Here is a 21,525-nt window from a genome sequence, read left to right on the forward strand (position 1 = left end):
CAATGAACTATGTAGAAAGACATTCATTGAAGTAACCACATCACAACTGAGAAAACAAATTAGACAAGGTCTGTCTTTGTGGTCTCTATCACCAAGTGAGCAAACATGTGAAGCATTGCATCCATCCATGAATGAGCTGCGTCCAGATACAGAAATATATGGATGGACTTGAAGGCTTGCTGCCAGTACTATTATGCATTTGATGAAGACTTGGGGTTGGGGTTAACATAGTGCTTAAGGTGTCTACCTCACAAACACAAAGGCACATGGTTTGATCTCACCTTGGGAAGCATGGGTAAGCTTAAAAAGACCCCCCCCCCGGGTCATTAGACTAGTAATCGCCTAATGACCTATGAAGAGAACGGTCCGGAAATGGCAATGCCTAGTTCTTAACTCAGATGACTAAGTCTCTCTATCATCTCCACATGATCTTCATGAGAAGGTAGTTAACCAAAATGCACATTCGGCCTACACACCGCAGAGAAGTATGATGGAAAGCAACATAGCCACAACAACTTAATTCTGATATGTTTTTGAAGCTGCTTTGATTTAAGAAGGTCCTCATGTAATCTAGTCTCTTTCTCCTGTATGCTTTTTCCTTTCCCTTCTTTGTGCCGGCTATAATCAACCCCTCCATTAGCCCTGAGCCTTTTCATTCCCAGACACTGCAGGGTCCACACTATGAAGATGATGGACAACCAGAGGGTGTGGTCACCCAGGCTTTCACTGAGGGGTTTTGTGCTCTCTCCTGTATTTATAGCTGCAAGCTTTTAGGAAGTTTCTATTTTGTATTTATAGCTGCAAGCTTTTAGGAAGTTTCTATTTTATGTCCCACCAAAGTCTCTAGTTGCTGAAGTGGGCACTTGTCATTGTTGGACCTTTCCATGATGCAGCTCCTTGTTCATGCATAATCCACCCACATGTCCAATGAAGGCTACCATTGCTAGTTTGATAGCTCTACTCCACATATTCCAGTCATGGTTGCCTGCTGATAGCAAACAGCCAAAATGGAACAACCACATCCCTGCCCCCAGCATAAGCCAGCATGAGCCCCTCATTTACAGTCTCCCATGTTTCCTCCAATGGTCAAACTATTACTTCAACTATGGTCAGTGCTCGCAGAGCTGACCTCTGTTATTTTCATGTCAAAGTAAATATGCTGATCACTACAAATCCTCTGAGGCAAGATTTATGGATTCTTTTTGAAAAAGCCCCTAAACTACAGGTAAGCAGTCACCCTTTGCAGACAGAATGCTTGAAAGATATAACTGGTTTTGGATGGGGCTGGGGGTGGGGGGCAGAAACTAACAACCTCCTGATTGTATGCCTTTCCCATTTCTGCTTACCTCTCTTAGCCATTTATCCATGCAGATGACTCTTATTCCACCAGATGGAGGAAGAAGCTCCTCAACCACTTCAGGAAGGTGTCAGGACTGCTACGAATGGCTCTAAAAAGAGGTGTTTCTCTACCTATTTATGAATGATAAGGTCTTGGTACCTAGAATCACTACCCAAGACCTCACCTGGTACAGACTTTCTGACTCCCTGGCTAATGCTGGTAGCCACCTGCTGTTACAACAGCTCCATAACTAAGGACTCCACTGGCTCCACTGGGACCAGGATATTTTCCTGGGGCTACCCCTCCTTATTTTCACATGCCTCTTAGAATTTCTCAAAATGTGGAACACTCTTTGTAGGGTACAATGGGGAGAAGATGCTCTCCTTTTTAACTTCTATTAACGTATTTTCATGCCTAGTGTCAAAGTATGGACTGTTTGAGAACCTGCATCCCTGGGTCAGAGCCAGCTGCGTTCTTGGTCAAACAGAGCGGAAGAGCGTATCCTGTGAAGGAAAGGAGAAACCTACACAAAGGAGCACCCCACCTGCTACACTAGTGTCTCATTAAAGGCTGCTCTTTTAAAAAAAAAAAAAAAAAAAAAAAAAACATGCTTCATAGTAAATGCAGAGTCCAGTGCATCTGACAAAGGAGGGACTAATGTTGGACATGTCTGGGTACCCCGTATTTGGATTTGTCGTATGCTGACATCAAAGTACTCACACCTAACAATAGGCTGAATTCTAGAGTCCCAGAGCCCCAACTATTTGACTTGATGCTAGGGGATTTGTTTAAAGGAGGCCTAACCAGGATCCTAGACACCAATATATGGTGCTTGTCAGAGAACCTTTCTGCAGACACACCAGCACCAGATGATCAATCAATCCAAACCAGGGAGCTGTACTGGAGACAGCTATGGGGTGTAATGCATAATGGTGCGTCTAATATTCAGCCGTGCCATGGTGAGCATCAAACCTGTTCAGCTAAAAAAAAAACTTGCCTTCTGTTGAGGGTTATGTTGAGGATACCACCATTATTTGCAGTCTGGAAGCACGAGAACAAACAAACAAAAAACAAAACAAAAAACTCCTGCCTTTGGAAAGGAAGATCCAACAAAGGGGCAAGTCTTATCTACAGGCAATGTCACATCTCTTACCTGAATGTCTTGTTTCCTACACATAGGAGGTACCTTTCTCACTGATGCTATCCCTCTCCTCTATGCTCCTTTTACTTTGCTTGATTTTACTGTCTTCCCACCGTGTTTTTTTTTTTTTTTTTGCCACTGAGGTTTGAATGGGTCCATGGGAGGTCCACAATGTGAACTGCCTACTTAAACTATGTTTCTCCACTACGAAGGACGAAAGATACTTTCTGCATCTCCTTCATGTGGCTTTGCTGAAGAATGCACTTGGTGGTCATATGCCAATGGGATCTGTTTGCCATAGCAGCACTTGCCTGGAATAGAAAACACAAAGAAGAAAACCTAAAAAAAAAAAAACTGAAGATTTTTTTTTTTGTTTGCATGATAGTATGGTGAGAAAGAAATGCAGCATAATACCCAAGACACAGGCTAGTTTAGGGTTGCTGAAAAGAAGAAGTAAATCAGTTACTGAAGAAAAAGCTGATTAACTCTCCTCGTGCCTGTAAATACAAGTCCAAGCGGTCTTGCAGACTGAGCTTCCTGAACCAGGATCTGCCCTTCAGCTATTTCACTCTGCAACTTCTCAGTCGTATTTAATTATCTGGTGTTCCAGAGCCAAATTCTGCCTTGAACTCATCTTTCACTCTTCCAGAGCTGCTACAAATTCAGACAACATACTTCTATGGGCACTGCAAGCAAAACCTTTTTCTACACAAACATTTCTGCAGGCAGAAGGATATATGCTATTTTTTTCAGTCTGCCTATGTGCTGGAAAAATCCCTCTGCCGTAGCCACCCCTTTCACCTATCTCTTTTTCACTTTCTCCATTCAGTATTTAATGTTTTTGTTGTGCTGGCCACTTGTCCAGGGATTGCCTGCTTGGAAAAAAATATGACTTCATAGCCCAGGCTACCCAGAGTCCCTCCAGTTGAGGATCATTTCATCTACTGCATGCCTTAGCATTTCTTCACAGTTCTATCCCATCACATTCCCTCAGCATTACTTTATGAACTAGGATTACAACCTTCTTAATTCTCTTCACCTCTTGAGAGTACAGCCCTGCATCTGCCTCCTACATTTCTACCTCCGGTCTCCTTACCATACTTACTGCCTTTCTCTGTATACCAGTAGTGTCCAACCTCAGTTCTCCCTGGCATGCGCCCCTCTTTTATTTTCCATGCTTCCCTGACCCTTAATTTAAAATTTTACTTTTTCCTCTTTTTTGTTTCCGTTTCTGCCTGTTTGTTTTCGTTTTTTGTTTTCTTTTTTTTCTTTTGTTTTTTAATGTTTTTTAATGCGGCACCATTCAGCTGTTGTGCTTCCGTAGATGCATTCTTTTAGTTTTAGAAGAGGAAGATAATTTATTAAGCAGAAAGGAAGAGGATTTTGGATTCACTGAGAAAGAATTCATGAGAGGGGATTTTACAATACATCTTCTAACTTTACATTACATTTATAGTTATAGTTTATAGTAAGTAGACTGAAGAATGTGAAAAATATAGATATGTTAAAAGTGTTAAAAATTTTTTATTTTGTTTTTTTTTTTATTCATATGTATATATAGATGTGTGTGCTTTTGCTGTCTTGGTAAAGTAAAAGTGATGAGATGTTATGTGCCGTGATTGTTTGTAAAAGAAGAGTCTGTCAAAAAAATGCAAAAAAAATTTGGCACTGGAAAATTTACACATTTTTTATAATTTTTTTTTTTTTTCAATTTTTTTATTTTTTGTTTATTTATTTATTTTTATTTTTGTTGTTGTTTGTTTTTATGATTAAATAGGGTCCTTTTCTGTTTTTTTGACTGAATGGGCCTGGACATATGGCATATACACATGTATGTACACAAACATTACTACATGTATACAGTACATTTGTCGATGTTACAGATGTGTGACATAGTAGTTATTATTAATCAATAATATTATAAATATGGATTATTAGTTACATTACAAATAATTATATATACGAAACAATATAATATATTCGATTTATGTTGTATCATGAAACTTGTTATAATAAATTATATTGTAAATATAAAGCTAAAACAGGTGACAACAACAGTAACAGTAACACAAAGTATAAGTATTGCAATATAGCCAAGTTAAATATAAGTTCAGGTATTTATTCATTATTTATTTTCATCATTTTGGCTGTATTATAGAGCTTTATCATCATCATCTGAGTTAAAAAAAGAAACAAATCAGAAAATTCTTTCTGCAAAAAGTGAAAAACATTAAAAAAAAAAAAAAAAAAATAACAAACTGACTATGATGGATGGGGAGTGGAAATGGTGTTGTCTGTTGTCTCTGGTTTTCCTGCTATTAATGTCTCATCCTGAATGTTAATTTAAGTTAACAAATTTTTAAAAGGTTTTGTTATTTTTGTTAATTTCAAAGTTTAAGCTACCTAAGCTAAGCTAGCTAAGTGAAAAGAAACTATTTGAAAAAAAAGTACCTGTTGTCCTTTTTCTTTTTCTTTTGTTCCTCAACTATTGGGTTTCAAGCTTCCCGGCCTGCTTTTACTACTATGCTTTAGATGATTGCTGCAGTATGCTGGAGCAACACTGACTTTACTGAACGAAACGAAAAAGGAACTGGACTTGGGAGGAAGCTTTGCTTAATTTTATTGACACCTCTTAGAAATGAATGCTCTTTTTTGTTGTCGTTGTCTTATTTGAGTAAGACATTGAATATCTTATTTTATTCCTTGTGCTGCCAAACTAATCACAAATATTTTTATTTTATTTTAGTAAATGTGTTCATTCATTCTAGCTAGCAGAGCACAACACTTCATTTGTAGTGAATAATCCTGTCTGTTACAAGTTCAATATTTATTATTTATAGTTATGATTTCAGAAACAAACTAAAAAAGTATCTATTACAGGTACTATAAATTTCTTTGTGCACTTTAACTAGGCCTCCTAATCTGGTGTGAGAGATACTCACCATGAGTTTTTGATCATTTTGAGTAACTAGTGCATTTTGCATTTGTCATCTGGCATCTCATCATTCATTGTGAAGATTTATCCATATTACAATAGTACACAGTTTCTCTCCTCTGCAAATAAATGAACCATGTGGGTATATAAAAAAAAAAATATAGTATAGCTGAGTTAGTATAATAAATAAAAAAATGCACTTTTTTTTTTTTTTTTTTTTCAGACTTCTTACTTTTTTTGTTTTTTAGTCAGATGTGTTTTTTTTGCTGAAAGTCAAAAAAAAAAATTTTTAACAATTATTTCTAAGAGACATTTTATCACATTTTGATATATCTTGGCTTATAGGGTCATAGGCATAATAATAAAAAGTGACCCACAGGTAAATCTGCATGAAGTTATGTGGGGTGTGCTTAAGAGTCTCAGTCTAAGAAAAAAAAGCTTTTTCTTTTTGAATCTTGAATAATCTATGTAAGTGTAAGACAGAAGAAACAAAAATCATCATCTTCCATTTTCACACTTTTTTTTGCAGCATGCAGCAGGCAAATTCAATTCAGGCCAGTGAGCCCCTTTCACTTATAACTACTACACTATATGTGCATTCCTTTCCTTCTCCACCCTACTAGCACTGCACCACTGAGCAGCGGCCAAATGCTTTCTTTCCGAAGCAGTCGGTTTCTTTTTTCTGCATCTACCAAGCCTGGCAATTATTACCACCCATGTATGGGTGCAGATAATATATATCTAATGTTTGCAGAGATTGAGAGGCCCAAGGAGTTTTTTTGTTTCTTTGGAATAATACTTGTCAGCTTTTTTTTTTGATGATAGTTATGTATGTCCATGGGGGCATTGGAGCTATTGTAACCTGAGGGGTGTCACAGCAGTTGCTGCATAAGACTGACTTGTTTATAGATCATCTCCTAGGTAGGATGTCACAATACTAGAGCAATAGCAGTAAAAGTCCAGATATAGAAAGCCAGAATAAAGTCCAGAATATTTATATTTTTTTTTTAATTTAATAACAATTTTTTTTTTTTTTAAACTTTTGTTAGTTAAACAGTTTATTTAATTGTTAAGATTAATTTTTTTTTAATTTTAATTATTATGCATTTATTATTTTATTTATGAATTTATTTATTGGGCAGCCTATTTAGTTTTTTATTTTATTTTTGATTAGTTAGTATTGATGTTATCAAAATCAAAAAAAAAAAATAAAAAAACTTCTACTTGAATTGAACTGCTATGTATCTGGAACTGCTTTTTATATTTTTTTTTTTTGTTTGTTTTTTTTTGTTTTTGTTTTTTTTGCTTTTTTTTGTTTTTTTTTTGTTTTTTTTTGTTTTTTTTGGTGCCACTTAATAATATAATAATATATTTTCCCCCCAGACCATTTCTGTTGACTCAATGCGGCCCTTACAACTGAAAAGGTTGGACACCCCTGCTGTATACCTTGCTTGAGATGTATGCCACTCTCCCTACAGATTCTGCAGAACTTAATTCAATACTTTAGCAAGGATCTTACCATTGCTTGGCATAAAGGAAGCATTTCCCATAACTGCAGCCTCTGTTCCTCACAATGAAGTTCAGCATCCTCTTGGCTTTACTTAGTACTCCTAATAGTCCTTTTTATGACTTTTTGTCCATACTCTCCACCTTCCATGCTGTCTAGTCCATTACTATTCCACCCTAAGACTGAGCCAAAACTGCCACCTTTCTGACCATAGCAGTAACTTAACTAAGCCACTCTAGATACTTCTTCCATCACTCACTAGCAAAGTGCAGTTGTGTACACTTACCATAAATGTAGATGTCAGAGTGTATTCACTGTTGCAGTCATTACATTTGGGTTATCCTGCTGGCAGGTTGCCCTCAGTTGGCGTGAATTCCAAAGTCTTGGTCCTGCGTCAGTTGCTGTCGCCTCTTCCTTGACGTCAGGTCGTCAGGGGTATAAAAGATGCAGCTGACGCCATTTTCTTCAGTTTTTCTTGCCCCAGATGTCAGGTGCCCCCAAAAGGGTATGCTAAAAATATTTAAATAAAACATACATGCAGCAAAATATATTTTACCTTCATCTACAAGCAAATACACCACATAGGTTGTATAGAATAGAGCAGTAAAGATAGGTTCCAGCAAAAATAAGGGGGATGGCGGGGGGGTAACCTGGACTGCAACAGTGAATACACTCGAACATCTACATTTATGGTAAGTGTACACAACTGTCCTATGTTCTTCGTGTTTCACTGTTGAAGTCATTACATTTGGGTATATTCCCAAAGCTATGGTTGGGGTGGCTGGAGCTAAACTGCATTAGGAGCGGCTATGAGGCCCTGCAGAACTGCAGTGGCAAAGCCTGCCCTGGACTTGAGTAGAGTGGCAGATTGTAATGTTTTGTAAAGGTATGCACTGAACTCCAAGTAGCAGCCTCTAAAATGTCTTTGGCAGGTACTCCCTTGAGAAAGGCTGCAGAAGTGGCTAAAGCTCTGGTTGAGTGTGGCCTAATGCCCTTAGGCACTGGTTTGCCATGCTGTGAGTAGCAGAAACGAATGCAGTGACTTATCCACTTTGAAATAGTCTGCTTGGAGATCGCCTTTCCTTGTGATCCTGTGGCATATGTCACTAATAGCATTTCCTTGTGATCCTGTGGCATATGCCACTAATAATTGTTCTGTCTTTCTGAAAACTTTAGTTTTGTCCAAGTAGAATCGAAGTTGTTTGTGTACGTCCAAAGAATGCAGAATTTTCTCCCCCTTGTTCTGTGGATTTGGATAAAACATTGGCAAATGAATAGTTTGGTTATGGGCTACACTGGATACTACCTTAGGCATAAATGTTGGATTTGTCCTCAGTGAGACCTTGTCTGGATAAAAAATGATAAAGGGTTCCAGAGCCATGAGAGCCTGTAGCTCTGACACTCGTCTTGCTGAAGTTATTGCTAGGAGCAGAGCTGTTTTCCAAGATAAAAACTTTATATCCGCAGTAGCAGGTGGCTCAAAAGGAGAGAAGGGTAGTTTTTCCAAAACATAACCGAGGTCCCATGCAGGCACTGGCATTCTCCTTGGAGACCTTACATTTTTGGCTCCTCTGAGGTACTGCCTTAATAAAGATGAGAAAAGAGAGGTGGGCTCTGTATTGTAATGAGCCGAAATTGCAGAGGCATGGATTTTGATTGATGAAAAAGATAGGCCTTTGTCCAGCATCTCAGTTAAGTATTGCAAAATCTGAGGAATATTTGGGACAGCTGTATCAGTTCCTTGAGCTTGGTTCCAAGAACAAAATCTCTTCCATTTTCCAGCATAGGATTTTCTAGTACTAGGCCTTCTGGCTTCTAAAATGACATCCATCACAGCTTTACCGAGAGGTGTGGTTTGTATGGCTGCATTATCCGCCATGGTGTCAGATTTAGGGTCCTGAGTTGGCCGTGCAGAATCTGTTTGTTTTGTTGGGACAGAAGATGAGGTATTTGAGGTAAGGTCCAGGCTGGGCACTGAGACAAACTCCTTATGATTGGATACCAGTACTGGTGTTGCCAGTCTGGGGCAATCAGAATCATGTTTGGTTTCTCCTGTCTGACCTTCAGGAGTACCTTGGGGAGGAGAGGCGGTGGAGGAAAGGCATATACCGATAGGTTTGTCCAATTGAAAGATAAGGCGTCCACTTTCCATGCTTGTCTGTGATAAGTCCTTGTGCAGAATCATTTTAGCTGATTGTTGTGAGGGGAGGCAAATAGATCTATGTCCGGGCATCCCCATTTCTTTGTTATCATGCTGAAGACTTGTGGATCCAGGTGCCACTCGTGGGGATCCATGAGGTTTCTGCTTAGTTCGTCTGCCAGAGTATTTTCCTTTCCTGGGAGGAATTCCGCCTGCAGATGAACTTGGTAAGTCATTGCTGTGTCTCAAAGCCATGGCTAGTCTGCAAAGGGGGTAAGAATGAGTGTCCCCCTGCTTGTTTATGTACCACATGACTGTGGTGTTGTCTGTCTTTATCAGTAGTTATCCTGGATGAATTAGGTCCTTGAAGGCTGTCAGGGCATTTTGAACATCTAGCATCTCTTTTTGATTGATATGTAGATGCATTTGTTTTTTGGACCAGGTGCCCTGAATGCCTCTTCCTGCCATGTGGGCCCCCCAGGCATAATCTGATGCATCCGTCGTAAGGCTCTGCCTGGCTGGGGGTAGTGAGAATGGTTGTCCCTTGGTTTTGGTGACAAGCCTTTGCCCACAATCGAAACTCCTGTTGCAGGCAGGGGATGAGAGTAATCATTGTTTCCAGGCTGTGAATGTTGTGTCCATACACTTTTTAGGTACTATTGGAGTTTCCTCATATGCAGTCTTGCATATGGAATTAATAGGATGCAGGATGCCATGAAGCCCAAAGCCTGCAGAATTTTTCTTGCAGGTAATTGGGCCTTTTTTGCCAATCCCTTGAAATAGGTAGTCAGTTGCCTTTGTTTGTCTGCCGTGAGATAAGCCATCTGGGCAGTTGTATTTAAGCTTGCACTCAGGAATATTACTCTTGAGAGGGTACTAGTTTTGATTTCTTTTCGTTGACTGTGTACCCTAGGCATGTTAAAAGTTTTTTCACAAACACCAGATGCTGTAGTAGAATGTTCCTTGTCCTCTACTTGAATGAGCCAGTCGTCCAAGCAAGGATATATTTGTATTCCTCTGTTTGCAGAAAGCAATTACTGGTGCCAGGCACTTTGTGAAGACCCTGGGCGCAGTAGATAAGCCAAAGGGCAGTGTAGAGAATTGGTAATGCTTTGAGCCAGCCTTGAATCTGAGGTATCTTCTGCATGATTGTCTGATTGGGACATGCAGGTATGCCTCTTTTAGGTCTAAAGTCACGAGCCAAGCCTTGCTGCCCAGCATGGGCAGAAGTTGCTGTAAGGTCAACATCTTGAATTTTGGTATATCCTGGTAAGTGTTTAGAATAGATAGGTCCAGTATTGGTCTCCATGCTTTGTCCTTTCTGGGTACTAACAGTCTTGAGTAAAATCCTTCTCCCTGCTCCTGTTGAGGTACTTGTTGAATAGCCCCCATGTCCATGAGGGCTGCGACTTGTTTTTGAGCCTCTGCCCATTGATTTTTTGGCAGGTCTGGCCAGCTGTTTGCCCTTGGCAGGGTATGGAAGTGAAACTTGTAGCCTCGAGACACTGTCTAGAACCCATTTGTCCTGGGTTATAATATGCCAATTTTGAGAAAAAAGTGCTAGTTTTCCCCCTAAGGGTGCTGCCAGAAGATAAGTGCTTGGTGCAGGCAGGGGGAAGTCATTGGGACTGTTTCCTGTATGGTTGTGATTTGTCTTCTCCACTTTTGGAGGTAGAAGCACCCCATTGCTTAGACCTGTATGAACCTTGGGGCTGGGATCTGCCTCTAGGGCATTTGGATCTGCCCCTTTGAGGTCTGTCTGACACTGGAAAGGACCAATTCTTTGTAGGCCAGTGTCTACTAAACCTAGGTGGCTGTACCTGTAAGAAATCCTTGACTGTTTGCATAGATTTAGCATTGTCCTCCATTTTCTTTAACACCTCTTCTGCCTTAACACCAAACAAGGTATCATGTTGTAATGGAGCTTCCAATAATTTTGCTTTGACATGATTAGGCAGATTTTGTTCTTTTAACCAAGCATGCCTCCTAATGACAGAACCCGTAACAGCGGCCCTGCAGGAGGCCTCCAGAGAATCAAAACCACATTGCAAAGTATGCTTTCCAACTTGTTCAGCTGCATGCAATAAAGCCTGCATTTCTTTGTTTTCTGCACATTCAGAATTTACCATCATTTTCTGTTTAAGCAGCGACATGATATATGGCTGATATTTGAGCATATGAAGCTGGCAATTTAAGGCCCTTATGGCCAAGGTAGTGTATGTATAAATCTTTTTTCCCCATCTATCCAGTGCCCTAGAATCTCTGTCTAAGGGGGTAGGGTTTTTTGCAGTGGAAGCCTTGACCCCTTTAGGACCTTAAGAAATAGTTTCTGGGTCTGCAGTGGGGTTTTTGAAAAGGAATTTACGAGAGTCAGGAAACCTGTAGTATCTGTCCGGCTTAACAGGAACTGAAGGTAAGGAGTCAGGGGTCAGACTAGACTCTGAGAACACATCATCTACAATGTCTAACACTGGTGGGATAGCTAGAGGCCGGTGTTGAGGTAGTAAAAGGAAGTCTCTTAGCCTCTTTTTAGATTCTGAAATGTCTTGGCTCTCCCAGTAGAAGTGCTCCCTCATGGTATGCAAGGTTTCCCCGAAAGAGTAATCTTCAGGAGGAGAAGCTGAAGGAACTGATTTTTCAGCATCAGAATCCTCATAGGGGGGAAGAGAATATTCCTGTTCAGAAGAGGAATCAGATTAAATGGAAACCTGATCTGAAGATTCATAGTCTGTCTCTTGCCTAAGCCTCTTATCTGGAGGGGGATGGGAACCCCAGATCAAGGTAATTAAGTCTTCAGCCATTTTGAGCATGTGTTTTTTGGGCATTGAGGCCTGTCCATGTGGCTGGTGAACTTGTTTCTTTGCCTTTAAAGGTGCTTTAGTCTTTGCCTTTGAAGCTGACGTCTGTTTAATGTATAATTGTTTAGGTCTGAATACACCCTCAGAAGCCGATGCCTGCTCAGCGGCAACAGAACCATCTGAGGGAATAGTCTCTGAGGCTGCAATACCTTAAGTTTCCTGCAGCCTGGCCGGCTCAACGTGGGAGTCAGTAGCGGCCTGCGACTCTAAAGTAGCGGTCATCAGGGGCTGCGAAAGCACCTCACTGAGAACCGGCTACTGGCTGAGGAGAAGCTTTGTCGTCTGTTCTGGACCTCGGTTGCCTGTCCTTTTCTTTTTCCTTGCGTTTTTTTGTGAACTCCGGTAGTCGGATGGCTATCGGACGACATTATATAATTAAATCTTCGCCCAAAACAGCTTAATGCAAAATCGTACCGACGCTTTATAGTGCGTTGGTTAAATCTAGCACAAAACTGACAACTAGAAACGTCGTGGTCAGGGCCTAGGCTACTGGCTTAGGAGAAGCTTTGTCGTCTGTTCTGGACCTCGGTTGCCTGTCCTTTTCTTTTTCCTTGCGGTTTTTTGTGAACTCCGGTAGTCGGATGGCTATCGGACGACATTATATAATTAAATCTTCGCCCAAAACAGCTTAATGCAAAATCGTACCGACGCTTTATAGTGCGTTGGTTAAATCTAGCACAAAACTGACAACTAGAAACGTCGTGGTCAGGGCCTAGGCAAGGAATACAGTAAGAGTGAAAGTCCTTATGAGGTATTTGCTTCCCACAAGAAATGCAATTATTAACTTTTTTTGACATCGTCTGGAGCAAGAAAAAAGTTTCCCCAATGGGGTACTTAGCTTTTAATGAAGACTTCGGATCTAAAACTCAAACATGAAAATCTCAGGAGTCGGCTGACTGGCACTTGCGAACTGCTGCTGCTTCGGGCACCGCGCGGCAAGAAAGACTGAAGAAAATGGCGTTGGCTGCATATTTTATACCCCTGACGACCTGACATCAGGGAAGAGGTGACAGTAACTGACGCAGAACCAAGACTTTGGAATTCAGGCCAATTGAGGGCAACCTGCCAGCAGGATAACCCAAATGTAATGAATGTAACAGTGAAACACAAATATTCTTCTGACTGCAATGTCATATCCAATATGTATTCAATGAATAAAAAGTCTTAAAATGACCCCCGTACTCACCATTAATTACCTTCATTTCCTGTGAAACATCTTTCATCACTATAATCTGTGTCCTCTCCACCCAAATGCACATACTGTCCAATATTTACACTGTCCTCCTAACAACTCCCAAAAGTCTCTTGTAAGACATCAAAGACCTTGCTGAAGTCCAGGTAGGCCACATCCACTGGGCTGCCACTGCCCAACTCCTTTAATTATAAAACTGCATAAGTTTGGCCTGAGGGGTCCTAATGGCCATGACCCCCATGCTAGTTTGCACCATGGAATTTGTTTTCTTCCAGGATGTTATATGATTCTGTAGAATCTTCTCCATTGTATTGTCAATCAAAGTTACTAGACTGAAAGGCCTGTAGTTACCCAAGCTGATCTTTCAGCATCTATTATCCAGAAAGACCACCACTGCTTACCAAAAATGTCTTGGACTATACCCTGACCCAGGGATACACCAGATAATGTTGCAAATGGTTCTACCATGACCTGACCTGTTTCTTAAACAATCTGGTGTCATGCCATCTAGACCCTGCTCCACGTCCCTCTAACAATTTCAATTTCAACTCTAGTCCACTTTTATCTATCACCCCGTGTGTCCTACATTTTCCACTATGTCTATAGTGTCTCCTTGAACGCACACACACACAAGTGCACACATGCAAAATTCTTTGGATGTTAAACTGAAATGCTAAACTTGGCCATTTTCTAAATCAAGACTAGCATATCTGTAAAACTACTTAGTGAACTATGGAACTATAAATCCACAGTTGTTTTCCTAGGCTGAAAATTTGAGCCTAACAAATGGATACATTTAAAGGAACATGGCTCATCAGCAACTGAAAGGAGTGTGCAGAATGATCAAGAAAAACCACTCTGGTGGTCAGTCTGTGAAGGATTCAAGTCAAAAGAATAATACTACCCAAAAGCCACAGGACCCGGATACCACCAAGGAAATGAAGACTGGTAAGAGTAGTCCAAGCACTTTATTGTTGCCAACAAACAATAAGTTAAAACACTTGTTATGACCAAAAAAGACAATAACTAGGCGCTTTCGCTCGGTCAATACAGAGTTTCCTCAGAAATAACAGTCTGTGAGTTCATTCACAATCCTTAAATAGTTCTGACAGTCACCTGACCCTTCTACCCCCACCCTCATTTAAAATTAAACCATGTTATATCCAATGCATTTGTTTGTATTGGATATGGTCATTAATAAGCAAGAAAAAATAGAAAATAATAATAAATTGTGAACAGCAAAAAAATCACTAATGTGTACAAAAAATAAACAAAAAATATAAAAGACCTTTTTTGATCCAAATAACACTTCTGTGCCTATAGATGACATATTTAAAACAATGCATACAATATTGTCATTGCACTGTCAAAGTCGAACTAATTATTATTCTTTTCTTGAAGGATGAAATTAATTTTGAAGTCTTACTCTATAGCCGATCTTCACCATGAAATAACTGTCTGACAGCATAGAGGTTGAGAATAGTTTGCATGTTAATTCCTTTAGCCTTCATTTGCCTACGATGCAACTCTAAGCGTGTGACTTCATCAGACACTGCTCTAGGTCAACTCAAAACTGGGCTAGACTCCTAAATGGTCTCCTGGACTGAATACCTAAGACTACATATAAACCTTACTCTACCCAAAACAGGCATGGGAACAAACAGCAGGAGGCATTACTCTCAAGGACAAAATTTGCAAATGTTTATGGGTATCCTTGAGCTAAACAGACAGCTCAGGCAACTCCAGGTGATAAAACATAAATTTACCACTACTAACTTTGGACTGCAACGTTGCTGCAGCATTGCAGTAATAATGAATGGTAAATTCCATAAAGGAATGGATGTTGGCCAAGTAGTACATTATAAAAGGAGAAAGTCAGACTATGTTTATATGAAACAGAGTCTGAGGAGTGCAACTAGAGGGCAGAACAAGTAATAAGGGAAGTTGTAGGATGCAGGAATGTAGCAAATTCACGGTTACTGCTGCCAACCTTTATTGTATTCTCTTTCCCTTTAAATAAATACATTAGCTTTCACTTTTCTGATCTAGTTATATACTTTTAAAACCCCCAAACGTGTTTCTACACAGTGACTATAATATCACCTTCTAGGATGCAATTCTTTGGCGTTCGCACTGTACTCCACTCTGTACAGTCTGCAGACAAACGATGCAGATCTAGGCCAAAGCCTACAGTTATTAAAACTATTCTGTCAGAACCAATATCATACTTTGGTAATCTTCAATATCTTCCTCTCCTCCTGATATCACTGTTATTTCTTTATCTCAGCTTGTGAAAGCTAACCATTGTTTGCTTTGTGCAGCCTGTGGGATCGTTTACGCCAGAAACAATAACTTTTCTAAGTAGGCAGTCGTGTTAATTCTCTAGGGTTGTAGATTTCCAAAAGTTTACTTTGACCATTTTTACTCTACGAAATAAAAACTGTAAAAACAATTTTACATTTATATAAATGAAAATACACCATACTGACATATTTTCAGTTGCAAACATTATGCATCACTTATGATCGTCTATACAGTCAATATTAGTTAGACATTATATAGCTCATTCAATCCCTGCCTTCCCTTAAACCTTATCCTCCTCTAAGACATTATTCTGCATGTGCTGTTCCCACAATTCCCATTTTTAGAAGTAGTTTGCTCCTACCCTTTTCTAAAGATTCCACTTCCAGTTCTTTTATCTTTTACTATATTCACTAATTCTTGAACGGTTGGTTTAGAGTTTGATTTTCATCTTCTAGTAATTGCTATTTTTGCAGCCACCAGAATTAAACTCGGCAAGGCCTTATTAAGTCTAGGCAATTCTAATTCTGTATAGCTTAAAAATAATTTCCTAAATAACACCAATTTACTCACCCAGTATTTCCAACACAGCAGTCTGTGAGGAATTTTTGAAGTCTGCAAATCATTACCATCCCAACACGTTTCCAGTTACCACTTTTATCCCTATGACACCCCTCCAACATTTACGAGCTACATGAGGAAAATTTATTTGCAGTCTACTTGCGTATTAAAATACCTATGCAAACACTTCCATGCAAATAATAAATATTCTAGACTTTGTTGCCTATTTGGGAGTCATACATTTATCCCCTCATTGCTTCTTTGTGAATTGCTTATGGAGTCTCTCTTCTCAATCCTTTCTAACCTCCTCTGATTGATTCCTATAGTTCTCTATAACCACACGAACCAACTGTAGCAAAATCCACAAGATGTAGGCAGTAATAGCAAGAAAAAACAAATCCAGTAGAAAAACACTCAATTTATTCAATACAAGATGAAGCTTTCGGGAAACACCCTTTCTCAGTATACAATATTCTTTCATTCCGTTCAATTTATACATCATTAAGAAACGGCACATAACACAGCCAACCAATTAAAAACAAAAATCCACTAAAAAAAAAACCGATACATTCTAAAAAGCATTCTAAAATTATAATAAAAATTATTTATTTTGTTTCTGTTTTGCAACCAAAATCGGTTTTATTGCAGCTACATTATTCAATCCTGGAAGTTTATCCACTTCCAGTCTAGTAATCCATCTATACTCAGCAATTTCAAGTTTATTATTCATGTCTCCACCCCTTAAACAACTATGCACAACTTAGAAGAAAAACAACAGAAGAGGCTCGCCACAGCTTAATCCAACGTAGTTTAATACAAAAAATATCAATAGGAACAGGATCCAATGGTGAGCGCTTTCACATTTAAAAACATTTCATCAGACTTCAATACAGCTGTTCATTACCCTCTAACTTTTATACTACCTACTAAACTCATTCATCCAATCTCACATTACATATCATTATGACCTCATAAAAACAATTAAACAATTAGTCTCCATAGGATAGATATACATAGACTATCTTACTTATAAAACAAATAACAAATACATGACCTACATATAAAAAAAATATACATAAAGATATGCTGATGAAATATACTACTGAATACAGTGTGAACACAATATAAAACGCATCAAATAGAAATACAATAGTTAAAACCACATATTAAAAATACATATACCTAACTACAATAAACTTATATAGTCACATGACCTGGAAGTTCATTTTCCTAATTTAAAACACTAATGCATCAAGACTTACATGACAATCATATATTATATAATATAAGTATTATCAATTTATTCAATATGCTGGCCTTATGAATATATAGGCCTCATAGTTATAATACTTAGTGTGCATTAAATCCTGGAAGTTTATCCGCTTCCAGTCTAGTAATCCATCTATACTCAGCAAATTTCAAGCATATTATTCATGTCGCTATCCCTTACACAACTATGCACAACTTCTAAGGCTTTAAATTTAAAGCCATGTTGCAAACCTTTTTCTATGATGTGCTTTGCTAAGGCATTTGTCTCTACTAACCTTCTAATGTCGGATTTGTGTTCAATAATGCAGTCTTTAAGCCGCCTTGAACATTTCCCTACATAGAAACATTCTCAACATATGCACGTTGCAATATAAACTATCATAGCGGTATTACATGTAGCTTGACACTTAATCCCAAAAATTTCCTTTGTTATTGGATGCTGAAATTGTATATTGTTGCAAATGTTATTGCAACAACTACAATTATGGCAGGGGAAATATACCACTTTTCTTTATCAAGGAAGTTGCTTGATTAACATTAAAATTCTTAAGGCATAGTTCTCTTTTTATGTTCGTGCTATTCCTATATGTAAATTTTGGTCTGATTCCTACAATAGCTAGCAACTGAGAAAGAGAGGACAAAATCTTCCAATTCTTTTTTATTATACTTTCAACTTGTTTTGTGTAGATATTATAAGTAGTAACATATCTAAGTAACAGTTTCATCATCATTAATTACTGTGATGGGCTGTGCAGAAAAAATGGGGCAACAATTAACCACCTATTTTCAAATACTTCTCTCTCCATAGAAAAAGGTTCGCACCATTGCTTTAAATTCAAAGCCTTAGAAGTTGTGCATAGTTATTTAAGCGGTAGTGACATGAATAATATGCTTGAAATTCCTGAGTATAGATGGATTACTAGACTGGAAGCGGATAAACTTCCAGGATTTAATAATGGAGTTACAATAAAAGTGATGTTGGTTGCAAAACAGAAACATAAATAAATAAATAATTTTTATTATAATTTTAGAATACTTTTTAGACTGTATCGTCTCTTTCAGTGGATTTTTGTTTTTAATTGGTTAGCTGTGTCATGTGCTGTTTCTTAATGATGTATAAATTGAATGGAATGGAATGAAAGAATATTGTATATTGAAGAAGGGTGTTTCCCGAAAGCTTTATCTTGTATTGAATAAACTGAGCATTTTTTCCTACTGGATTTGTTTTTTCTGGATTCCTATAGTTATCATGCAATGTTTTATATGCCCTATTAACTATCCCTTTTTAACAGTAGCTTCTGTTCTAGATTCTAAACTCTACCAGTGCTGGTCTTTCACTTAGGATCCCCCTATTCCTTTCTCTTTGCCTATATACTCTGATATCAATCCTTGATCGGGAAGGCAATCTCTAGCCTGCAGTCTAAAATTCTTGGCCTCTTTCCATAATATTAGCTTTCCTTCTCTAATTATTTGCTCCCATTATCTTGGTTCCTTTGCCGGTTTTCTCCAGTACATTCCAGCCCCCCCCCCCGTCTATTCAATGCATCCCTAATTGCAGTCAGCTCTATCGTCAAACTCTCATTTCTCCATTACCATGTTGGCTTAGATCTTAGAATACTTTCTGCTGCTTTATGAATGTAATATGCTGTAAGGTATTCTCCTTAATGATATGCACCCAAAATCCCAGTCTCTCCTTATATTGTGAGCTTTGTCCTCAGTTTCATCATCATCCCTTTCCTCAATGAATTATAGCTTTCTGTTTGTGCTATGTATATGAGCCTTAATTGTGTAGCTCTGAAATGCCCATTCAAATCAGGTAATCTCAAACCACCTTGGTCTATTGGAAAGATCAACTCATCCCACTTGATACTTGCCCACTTCCCCTCTTAGATAAAATCCTCCAGATAAAATCCTTCAACTGTTTATTAATTGCTGTCTGCAACTTCTCCTCTGGCTGATAAAAATAAGCCCTACTTGTTTATAAGACTAAAGGAACTAAAATAGTTTTACTGCTTGTATCTTGCTATCCACAACAGAGCTTCCAAATTCTCTTGTATTATCTTCTGCTTAGTCTCTTCCTACATATGCTTGGCTGCCATAAAATAATCTTTTTCAATCCATACTCCTAAATACTTCATTTTGAGTCCCCATAAATATTGGTATTGCTGAACCAATTTGTGTGTGGTTTTAAAATGTATGACTATAACCTTTATTTTATTTGCATTAACTTTTTATCCTAAAAAGACATGAAACCATCTCAAAATTTTCCACGACAAGAGAATGTCCTTTTTTTCTGGTTCTATCAGATAAAAAATATCAGCTGCAAATAAAGCCAACTTTTCTTGATTACCAAACCAATTACATCCTTGAATTTCTGAGTCTCTTATTTTTTTTGCCAATCATTCTCAATATAATGCAAACAGAGGAGAAAGAGGACACCCTTTCCTGGTTCCTCTGCTGAAACAGAACTTATCATAGAAGACCCCTTCCCTACACACACACACTAATTTTTGCCTCATCCCTCACATATCATCCTAATCAACATAATTTTATCTGGGAATGCAAATGCTTCCATTGCCCTACTTATAAAATCCCAGCTTACTCTGTCAAATGCTTTCTTTGTATCAAGATCCACAAACAATAGTGGTATTTTCTTACATTCTGCTTCCCTCTGGATCACCACTGTTCTACAAATGTTGTCAAATGTTTGCCTCACCTCTGCAAAATACTGATCCATATTTATCAATTTTGGAATCACCTTTGCTATTCTTTAGCTATAACAGACAAATACTTTATTATCATGGTTTAGATGGGTCTTTTTCATCTTTAGGTATTACAGCCACCACAGCTTTCTTCCAGGATATTGGTGTTTCGCCTTTTAAAAAATAGTGTTAAACAAAGCGACCTTCCAGATCTTTATCACTTTCTTCGCTCCTCGCTTCCAAACTCCAATAGGAATACCATCTATTCCTGGAGACTTTCCTGTAGATTGGTTACACCCCGCCATTTTTCTCTCATCTACTCCTAGCCTGTTAACAACTGAGCCTCATCTCCCCCTAACCTTGGCAAACTTAATTTTTCAATAAACATTTCCATGTGTACTTTTTTGATTTCCATATTTCTCAGTTTATACAGATTTTCGTAACATTTCCAAAATATTTCTAATACGTCTACAGGATCTCTGTTTACATTTCCTGTTATAGGCTCCAAAAACTTGGCAACAACCCCTTCAACCCTCTGTTTGAGCCATTGTGCTAAAAGCTTTTGTGCTCTGGAGTTATCAAAAAACAGTTGCTTAACAGCAATCTTTCTAAATTCATGTATCTTACCCAGATGCTCCTTTATTTTCTCTTTAGCACTCTGCAGCTGTGACTCTTTTTGTTTTGTGAGATTCCCCCTCTTCTGCAATGTTCTAACCTCGGTCATTTCTTCTAAATTCTTATTACTTCTTAATCATCTTTTTCTTTTATTTTTACCCTACTTTATCCTACTCCCTAGCTATATTTTCTGAAGAAATGTCCATCCTCCCTAATAACTCCTGAATAATTTCTACCACCCAGTCCTTAAATTCCTCTCGGTTTGACAGACAGATGGGGAAACACCAGTGTCTCATTTTTGGATCCCTATCGGTTGATAAGAGTTTTCAGAAGCTTGAAATTCATATCTGTGAGATGATATGATCAAATTTCTAAAAACCCAAAGCTTTTGAATAGAGACTGTAGCACAGTGAGGATTGGGAAATTGTCTCTACTGTCTCCAATTTTTTGTAAGTACTTTGTCCTTCTGCCACATTTTTGTCCAGGTCAACTCTGCTAGTAAGATTGCATCTTTACAATTAGAGGTCTTGGCTGCTTTCTTATGGCCAGATTTGGAGCATACACACAAATGTGCCATTTCAATTAACACCTGCTGTGGAATACCAGTCCAGTTGCTTATTTGGGCTTTCATAAAATTAATAGTCCATTACTTCCATTTTCTCTGGTACAGAGTAAAATCTTGAGTTTTCCCTATGTGCTCTATCCTCTAATTCTACCACGTTTTCAAACATATCTTCTTAAAGAGTCTCACAGGTCAGCCAAGTCTTTTCTTCATTTCAATGTCTGATTTTTGCAGTTTTATCAGCTCATCTGAACATCTGTTTAAAGCTTCTTCTACTTTTCCAGCCATTTATTATTGGAGCAGATAAACTCCTTCCGTGTTTTGTTTATTTTAATCATCTCTGGGAATGTCTGACTTATTTTTCCTATGGATTCCTGGAAGTCATGTCTTGCACACAAGCTGG

The 21,525-nt window shown here is 38.4% G+C and overlaps 1 protein-coding gene across 1 annotated transcript in view; it reads right to left on the bottom strand.

Moving 5' to 3' along the window:
• Nucleotides 1-21,525, bottom strand: part of SESN3 (sestrin 3) — a 771,776-nt gene that overhangs the window by 331,792 nt on the left and 418,459 nt on the right. The gene's annotated exons all lie outside the window — the stretch shown is intronic.

This window comes from Protopterus annectens, chromosome 5.part0 (assembly GCF_019279795.1).
Source record: "Protopterus annectens isolate FY-2018-M chromosome 5.part0, PAN1.0, whole genome shotgun sequence".
NCBI classification, from domain to species: Eukaryota; Metazoa; Chordata; order Ceratodontiformes; family Protopteridae; genus Protopterus; species Protopterus annectens.